Raw genomic sequence first — 9,724 nt, forward strand, 5'->3', positions numbered from 1 at the left:
GCTCCAGCGCTGAGCCCACATCAAAGCCGCAACATGTCAGCTGTTTTGTACAGCTGACATGTGCGCACAATAGCGGCGAGTGGAATCGCGATCCACCCGCCGCTATTAACTAGTTAAATGCCGCTGTGAAATGCTGACAGCGGCATTTAACTACCACTTCCGGACAGAAATGCGCGCATCGCCGACCACCGTCGCATGATTGGGGGTCAGCGATGCGTCTGCATAGTAACCAGAGGTCTCCTTGAGACCTCTATGGTTACTGATGCCGGCTTGTTGTGAGCGCCACCCTGTGGTCGGCGTTCATAGCAAGCCTGTAATTCAGCTACACCTACAGTTGTGGCCAAAAGTATTGACACTCCTGCAATTCTGTCAGATAATACTCAGTTTCTTCCTGAAAATGATTGCAATCACAAATTCTTTGGTATTATTATCTTCATTTAATTTGTCTTAAATGAAAAAACACAAAAGAGAATGAGGCAAAAAGCAAAACATTGATCATTTCACACAAAACTCCAAAAATGGGCCAGACAAAAGTATTGGCACCCTCAGCCTAATACTTGGTTGCACAACCTTTAGCCAAAATAACTGCGACCAACCGCTTCCGGTAACCATCAATGAGTTTCTTACAATGCTCTGCTGGAATTTTAGACCATTCTTCTTTGGCAAACTGCTCCAGGTCCCTGATATTTGAAGGGTGCCTTCTCCAAACTGCCATTTTTAGATCTCTCCACAGGTGTTCTATGGGATTCAGGTCTGGACTCATTGTTGGCCACCTTAGAAGTCTCCAGTGCTTTCTCTCAAACCATTTTCTAGTGCTTTTTGAAGTATATTTTGGGTCATTGTCCTGCTGGAAGACCCATGACCTCTGAGGGAGACCCAGCTTTCTCACACTGGGCCCTACATTATGCTGCAAAATTTGTTGGTAGTCTTTAGACTTCATAATGCCATGCACACGGTCAAGCAGTCCAGTGCCAGAGGCAGCAAAGCAACCCCAAAACATCAAGGAACCTCCGCCATGTTTGACTGTAGGGACCGTGTTCTTTTCTTTGAATGCCTCTTTTTTTTTTTTTTTTTCTCCTGTAAACTGTATGTTGATGCCTTTGACCAAAAAGCTCTACTTTTGTCTCATCTGACCAGAGAACATTCTTCCAAAACGTTTTAGGCTTTTTCAGGTAAGTTTTGGCAGACTCCAGCCTGGCTTTTTTATGTCTCGGGGTAAAAAGTGGGGTCTTCCTGGGTCTCCTACCATACAGTCGCTTTTCATTCGGACGCTGACGGATAGTACGGGTTGACACTGTTGTACCCTCGGACTGTAGGGCAGCTTGAACTTGTTTGGATGTTAGTCGAGGTTCTTTATCCAACATCCGCACAATCTTGCGTTGAAATCTCTTGTCAATTTTTCTTTTCTGTCCACATCTAGGGAGGTTAGCCGCAGTGCCATGGGCTTTAAACTTCTTGATGACACTGTGCACGGTAGACACAGGAACATTCAGGTCTTTGGAGATGGACTTGCAGCCTTGAGATTGCTCATGCTTCCTCACAATTTGGTTTCTCAAGTCCTCAGACAGTTCTTTGGTCTTCTTTCTTTTCTCCATGCTCAATGTGGTACACACAAGGACACGGGACAGAGGTTGAGTTAACTTTAATCCATGTTAACTGGCTGCAAGTGTGATTTAGTTATTGCCAACACCTGCTAGGTGCCACAGGTAAGTTACAGGTGCTGTTAATTACACAAATTAGAGAAGCATCACATGATTTTTCGAACAGTGCCAATACTTTTGTCCACCCCCTTTTTTATGTTTGGTGTGGAATTATATCCAATTTGGCTTTAGGACAATTATTTTTGTGTTTTTTTCATTTAAGACAAATTAAATGAATATAATAATACCAAAGAATTTGTGTTTGCAATCATTCTCAGGAAGAAACTGAGTATTATCTGACAGAATTGCAGGGGTGTCAATACTTTTGGCCACAACTGTATGTAGCTGAGCCGATCGAGTTGTGCCAGTTTCTAGCCTCCCATTAAAGGCTATTGAAGCATGGCAAAAGTTTAAAAAAAAAAAATGAAATAAATAATTAAAAATGTAAAAGTTTAAATCACCCTCCTTTCGCCCCATTCAAAATAAAACCATAAAAATAAAATCAAATATACACATTTGGTATCACCCGATCAATAAAAAGGATTAACCCAATCGCTAAACGGCGTAGTGAGAAAAAAAATGTGAAAAGCCAAAATTACGTTTTTTCGGACATCGCATTAAAATGCAGTAACGGGCGATCAAAAGATTGTATCTGCACCAAAATGGTATCTTTAAAAATGTCAGCTCAGCACGCAAAAAATAAGCCCTCACCTGACCCCAGATCGCAAAAAATTGAGACGCTACGGGTATCAGAAAATGGCGCAAATTGTTTTTGGGGGGTTTTTTTTGCAAAATTTGTCACTTAGATAAAAAATAACTTAGACATGTTTGGTGTCTATGAACTCGTAATGACCTGGAGAATCATAATGGCAGGTCAGTTTTAGCATTTAGTGAACCTAGCAAAAAAGCCAAACAAAAAACGTGTGGGACTGCACTTTTTTGCAATTTCACCGCACTTGGATTTTTTTCCCATTTTCTAGTACACGACATGGTAAAACCAATGATGTCGTTCAAAAGTACAACTCGTCCTGCAAAAAAATAAGCCCTCACATGGCCATATTGATGGAAAAATAAATAGTTATGGCTCTGGGAAGGAGGGGAGCGAAAAACGAACACTGAAAATCCCAAGGTCATGAAGGGGTTAATAGATTTGGTCTTTTTAGGCCCCCTAGGCTTCAGTGCCAGAGTACGATTGCAACCCTGCCCCTATTGTAGTTACGCCCATGTTCATTTATGGCTATATTTTCCAGTATTTATAATACAAGTATTCTTCTGGGGAGAAGGAAAAGTGCAAGAAACCCTCCAATAGACATGCAGTACCATGAAGGGGCAGCAGATGGAGCCAGTATCTAACAACCTGGTGATTATGTAATGTGATATAACCACAGAGGATTGACATTCTCAGGCTAATTACCGTAGCTCTGGCTCAGCTCACACAAATTTGGAGCCTAGTTTAGGTATATATCTAACATATCCTCTCACTCTGGCGGAGGCCAAAGGAAGTCTGCTGGTGTACAGGAATATGCGTTACCTTTAGCAAGCCAGGCACTTCCAGTCGCTGCTTATAAAGTGTATAGAGCACAGTACAAGGGGTTTTGAGCCTATCGGCGGTTTCCCCACTGCATGCTTTTAGGCTATGTTTCCACGGTCAGTATTGACAGCGCTTTGGATGCAGCTCCGTCCAAAGCGCAGTGACTCCGCATATGTTCATTGAACCGTGCGTTATCACCATGTCCTATACATTGGACTGGTGATATTTATCTTGCGGAGACTGAGCATCTCTGCTAAATAGACATGCTGCGGTGTCGAAAGACGCACCGCATGTGCATTTCCACAGGGAAGCCAGAAGCGTCCGTGCACGCATAGTGGAGATGGGATTTCATAAAATCCCATCCATTATGCTGTAATCAGCAGCGAATACTGACCATGGAAACGTACCCTTATCCACACATTAGGGAATCGAGAATAATGATGGATGTAACCCCTTCAGAGGGGGAGAAGACTGGAGTTTTAGTGCCACCTATTGGAGACAGCAATCCTAAAAGTCAATATAGACCCTTTAACCCCTATACAGCGTGGAGCACCAGCGTGATCAAAAGTTGGTGCTGTATGATGGCTGACACCTTGGGGCAACACCCGCAATCAGTGCTAGTGCTGAGTGCGGGGGTTAACCCTTCTGATGCCACTGTCAGTGACCGACATCAATCTGCACAGCAGAGGGAGGGAGCTCCCTCTCTGCTCTGATCGGCACAATCACATTTTGCCTATGGTCTTGTGGTGACCCTGGGCCAAAAGATGGCCTCGGGGTCACCGAGGTACTGTGGCCTGTCTGTGCCCGATAGTGGAAAAAAATAACCTATATGTAAAAACTAAAGTGCTTCCAGAACAACCTGACCTATAAAACGCTCACTAGTCTGAGGCCATGTGCACACGTTGCGGATTTCTTGCAGAAATTTCCTGAAGAAAACCGGAAATTTTCTGCAAGAAATCCGCAATTTTTTTTTTGCGTTTTTTTTCCGTTTTTTTCACGTTTTTTTAGCATTCTGCAAGCGTAATTAGCTTGCAGAATGCTAAAGTTTTCCAAGCGATCTGTAGCATCGCTTGGAAAACTGACTGACAAGTTGGTCACACTTGTCAAACATACTGTTTGACAAGTGTGACCAACTTTTTACTATAGATGCAGCTTATGCAGCATCTATAGTAAAAGATAGAATCTTTAAAAATAATAAAAAAAATAAAAAAATGCTTATACTCACCCAGACATCTCATCAGCGGCGTCCGTTCGTCTTCCTATAGCTGGTCTGTGCGCACAGGGCCTTCCGTGACGTCACGGTCACGTGAGCGGTCACATGACCGCTCACGACCAATCACAGGACAGTGACGTCATCGGCAAGGTCCTTCGCCGCACATCAGCTACAGGAACCGAACGGCAGCGTGCAGCGGTGAGGCGGGAAGACATCGAAGGTGAGTATAGGACTATTTTTTATTTTATTTCTTATTTTTTGACCACTTATATGGTGCCCAGTGCGTGGAGGAGAGTCTCCTCTCCTCCACCCTGGGTACCAACCGCACATAATCTGCTTACTTCCCGCATGGTGTGCACAGCCCCGTGCGGGAAGTAAGCAGATCAATGGACTCCTAGGTGTGCGGAATCCCTGCAATTCCGCATTTTTAATGAACATGTTGCTTTTTTTTCTGCTATGCGATTTTTTCGCGGAAAAAATCGCAACATTTGCACAAAAAATGCGGAATACCTTGTAAATAATAGGAGGCATATGTTAGCGTTTTTTTCGCGTTTTTATCACGTTTTTATAGCGAAAAAACGCGAAAAAAAACGCTAAAAATCCTGAACGTGTGCACATGGCCTGAGAGTTTTACATCTGAATTGCGTCATTCAGAGATTTAGATTGAAACCCTGTTGTGAGTGCTCAGCTTAGAGCGCCAGATAAAGGTAATCCCAAACATTATGTAAATGTTCCCAATAAAAGCGTCAACTCAATCCACAAAAAAAGCAAATCCCCACACAGGTCCGTCATCTGTTAACAGAAATACGCTACTGGTTTCACAAAGGCTATGGAAAAGTGCTATGGCTCCTTGCCCACGCCCCACCCACCCAAAAAAAAAAAAAAAATTGAGGGAAATCTGTGCTTCCAAATACCCCCTCTCTTCTGAACCCCACAGGGTACCTAAAGCACATTTAGCGTCCACATATTTGGCATTTCTGTAACGATGAGAGCCGCTTAATTTACAGAGTCCATGTCTACAGAAGTACAAGCGGGGCACAATGTATAGGCATTACAACGGCAGATTTGCAATTTTCACTTTGCATTCATTGCTGTTTGTTTCTGGAAAACACCCATGGAGTCAAAATCGTCACTACACCTGTAGATAAATTCCGAAAAGAGGGTCACTTGGGGGATTCTGCTCTTCTGTCACTTAAAGGGAACCTGTCACCCCCGAAATCGAAGCTGAGCTAAGCCCACCAGCATCAGGGGCTTATCTACAGCATTCTGGAATGCTGTAGATAAGCCCCCGATGTATCCTGAAAGATGAGAAAAAGAGTTTAGATTATACTCATGCGGGCGGTCCGATCCGATGGCGGTCCGATCCGATGGGGGTCGCGGTCCAGGGCCTCCCATCTTACGATGATGACGTCCTCTTCTTGTCTTCACGCTGTGGCTCTGGCGTACCTTGTCTGTCCTGTTGAGGGCAGAGCAAAGTACTGCAGTGCGCAGGAGCTCAGCCTCTCTGACCTTTCCCGGCGCCTGCACACTGCAGTACTTTGCTCTGCCCTCAACAGGACAAAGTACGCCTGCGCCGGAGCCGCAGCGTGAAGACAAGAAGAGGACGTCATTGTAAGATGGGAGGCGCTGGACCGGACCGCAGCGGGACCGCCCCTGGGTGAGTATAATCTAACCTCTTTCTCATCTTTCAGGATACATCGGAGGCTTATCTACAGCATTCCAGAATGCTGTAGATAAGCCCCTGATGTGGGTGGGCTTAGCTCACCTTTGATTTTGGGGGTGACAGGTTCCCTTTAAGGGCTCAGTATATGGAGTCCGCAAACTGTTCTACTCTAATTTGTTCTTGTCACGGGGTCCTTCTCCGATCCCTAGCTCTGTTGATTGTGTGGTAAGTGTGAACAATCCCAAGACCTTTATTATAGGCAAACTAAAAGGTCCATTAACAATCCACCACACTGAGGATACAATAGTCCAGAACACGAATGCAGTTCAGTAACAGGATAAAATGTCCAAGGAGAGGAGTCCAATAATCCAGCAGACAGGATAAAAAAAATATCCATATGCTTCCCTTTCTCTCTGACGTGCTGTGTTCACACCATTCTCACCACACGGGAACTGACGTTCAGCTCCTGTCTTCACCAGCCCCCTCATCTCCAGGGGTAGTCAGACAGGTTGGGGTTGTTTTCAGGCCTCCCAGACCTGACAAAGGTGCCTTCCGGGATTAAGGGACTACAGGGGGTCATCAAGAGGCATAGATAGTCAGGCTGCAGACAGTAAGTGAGCTAATCCAATTATCAGCCTTTTGGAAGGTAATTGAGACTCTAGACAGTATGGGGAATACACAGAATGATACAGGGCAACAAGAGAACACTATGAAAATCAATAAAGTATAAATATACACAAAATGATACCCACATAACATATCACACCATCACAACCTCTCCCCTCTCATAATAAGTGAGCACGCCATGAGGTCTACACAGACCTCTGGCCTGCTCACTTTAGTCCACATTGCTCCACTGTTTATAGTTCCTTGTACAGTGGCAGGGGTTGTCCTTCCATAAATTCCCGAGTCCTGGTGTTACGGTCATACCAGGTTTTTTGACTGGACTAGGTTATTCGCTGATGATCATAAGCCAAGGTAGCTAGTTGGGCGAGATGGTCTCTGAACTCTAGAACGTAGGGAATGATGGGCGTTCCGATGTCTGCAGTAGCTCTCTCCAATTGTTCTTTCAGAAAAGTGAGAGGCCCACAGACCTTCCGGCCAAACAGATTGCTCCTCGGTGAGGTCCGGATGTCGTGGTGCTTGAAGGGCCTGTAGTCGGGCGACTGCTCCCACAAAATGACACTGCAATGCCCCAATGTCATTTCCAAGGAGGATATCTGCAGGAAGTCCTCCCATAACTCCAATCCAACACAGTTTTTCTCCAAAACCATAATCCACCAATGCTCACTGTATATATTTGCGGGCACCCCCCGCCAGGACAATGGGAATTCCCAGGCCCTGGCGAATTGCCTCAGGTCGCACCACACAGGGGTGAGCGATAGTCAGGAATGCCCCTGTGTCTGTAAATCCTGAAACTTTGTATCCATCAATTAAGACATCCTGCAGGTGGCGTTGCCGTTGCTCTAGGTAGCTAAAGGACAAAGGCCGGAGTCCGTACACTCCAGGAGGGGTATCTATGGTGCCGTGGTCGGTGGTCCACTCTGGTGGGGGTGGTGGTAGCTCTTCCTCAGGCGGGATGGAGTGCACAAGATGCTCTGGATGAGGTGGGGCTCCCTCCGAATCCTTGAGGGACATCCAGACTGCAAATGTCCAGGTTGCCCACACCCATAACATCTCTCTCTGATACCCCCAGGTCGTGGTTGGAACTGTTGGGGCCCAGGATTGTGAGGCATGAATGTCATTGGCTTGCAACTAGATGGAAGGGCAGATATAATCGGAGGGGGATGGGGCGCAGGAGCAGGCCGTGGTTCAGTGTCCAGAAGCCTCCTCCATTGCGGTCGGATAGTAAGGGCTTCATCAGCCAGGGCTGCAGCTCTATCCACGGTACATGGCATGCGCTTCCGGACCCATTCCCGTACCTCTGCGGGGCACTTGGCAAGAAATTGTTCTATAAGGAATGCCTGTATAACATCTTCCACAGTAATGGCGTTTTCTGCTTCCCGTCATCTCCGACATGCCTGGGACATCTTATGTGCATGCATCCTAAACGATCCCCCCGTGGTGCGTGGGAGGTCTCGGAACTTGGCCCTATAATAATAATAATAATCATCTTTATATAGTGCTAACATATTCCGCAGCGCTTTACACACATTATCATCGCTGTCCCCAATGGGGCTCACAATCTAAATTCCCTATCAGTATGTCTTTGGAATGTGGGAGGAAACTGGAGTGCCAGGAGGAAACCCACGCAAACACGGAGGGAACAAACTCTTTGCAGATGTTGTCCTTGGTGGGATAAGAACCCAGGACTCCAGCGCTGCAAGGCTGCTGTGCTAACCACTAAGCGACCTATATGAGTCTGGGGTGATAGCATGGTAATCCAGGATAGTCCGCTTCACAATGTTATAATCCGATGTGAGTCAATGGTTCGATAAGCCTCCGCCATGCTTCCATTCAGGAGTCCCACTAACAAACGCATCCGGCCAGAGTGGGGCACCTCCATCACAGCACACTCAAAGTCCTTGAAGAACCCCTTCACACCTCCAGAAGCCTCATCAAATGGCTTAAACTCTGTCCGGGTGATCCATACAGGCTCCCGAATCGTTGGGATTGCATTACTCCCTCTTTCAAGCTCCATTGCTTCTTGTCTCCGCTGTGCCCGGCGAGCAGCCTCCTCCTTATACTCCTGAGAGACACCTGGGCCCAGAATCGCCATCTCTTCTTCGTACCACACCAACCACTGTCTTTTTGGGGTGGGGATCCCTGTTTCCAGTTCTTGTCCTTCAGACATCTGGGAGGAGGTGGCCGGGCTAGCACCCACCAGTAGGTCAATTACGGCTTCTTTAGTCAGTCCCTGGTAGTTCAGGCCCAGGTCTCTGGCTCTCTCCTGTAAACTAGATACAGTCCAATTTCTGTACTCACTCTGTGGGTGGTTCTCCATTGGGTTACACTCTGTTGATCCTACTGCTACCACCAGTTGTCACGGGATCCTTCTCTGATACCACACAATCAACAGAGAGAGGGAAGTATGAACAATCCCAAGACCTTTATTATAGGCAAAACTAAAAGGTCCATAAACAATCCACCACACTGAAGATACAATAGTCCAGAACACGAATGCAGTTCAGTAACAGGATAAAATGTCCAAGGAGATGAGAGTCCAATAATCCAGCAGACAAAGGATAAAAAAATCCATATGCTTCCCTTTCTCTCCGACGTGCTGTGTTCACACCATCCTCACCACACAGGAACTGACTTCCGCAGCTCCTGTCCTCCCCAGCCCCCTCCTTATCTCCAGGGGTAGCCAGACAGGTTGGGGTGGTTTTCAGGCCTCCCAGACCTGACAAAGGTGCCTCGGGGATTAAGGCACTACAGGGGGTCATCAAGAGGCATAGATACAGTCAGGCTGCAGACAGAAAGTGAGCTAATCCATTTATCAGCCTTTTGGAAGGTAATTGAGACCATAGACAATATGGATAATACATGGAATGATACAGGGCAACAAGAGAACACTATGAAAATCAGTAAAGTATAAATATACACAAAATGATACCCACATAACATATCACACCATCACAGTTCTCTAAAGGTACCGTCACACTAAACGATATCGCTAGCGATCCGTGACGTTGCAGCGTCCTGGATAGCGATATCGTTGTGTTTGACACGCAGCA

The sequence above is a fragment of the Ranitomeya variabilis genome, chromosome 1, assembly GCF_051348905.1.
Source record: "Ranitomeya variabilis isolate aRanVar5 chromosome 1, aRanVar5.hap1, whole genome shotgun sequence".
Taxonomy (NCBI): Eukaryota; Metazoa; Chordata; class Amphibia; order Anura; family Dendrobatidae; genus Ranitomeya; species Ranitomeya variabilis.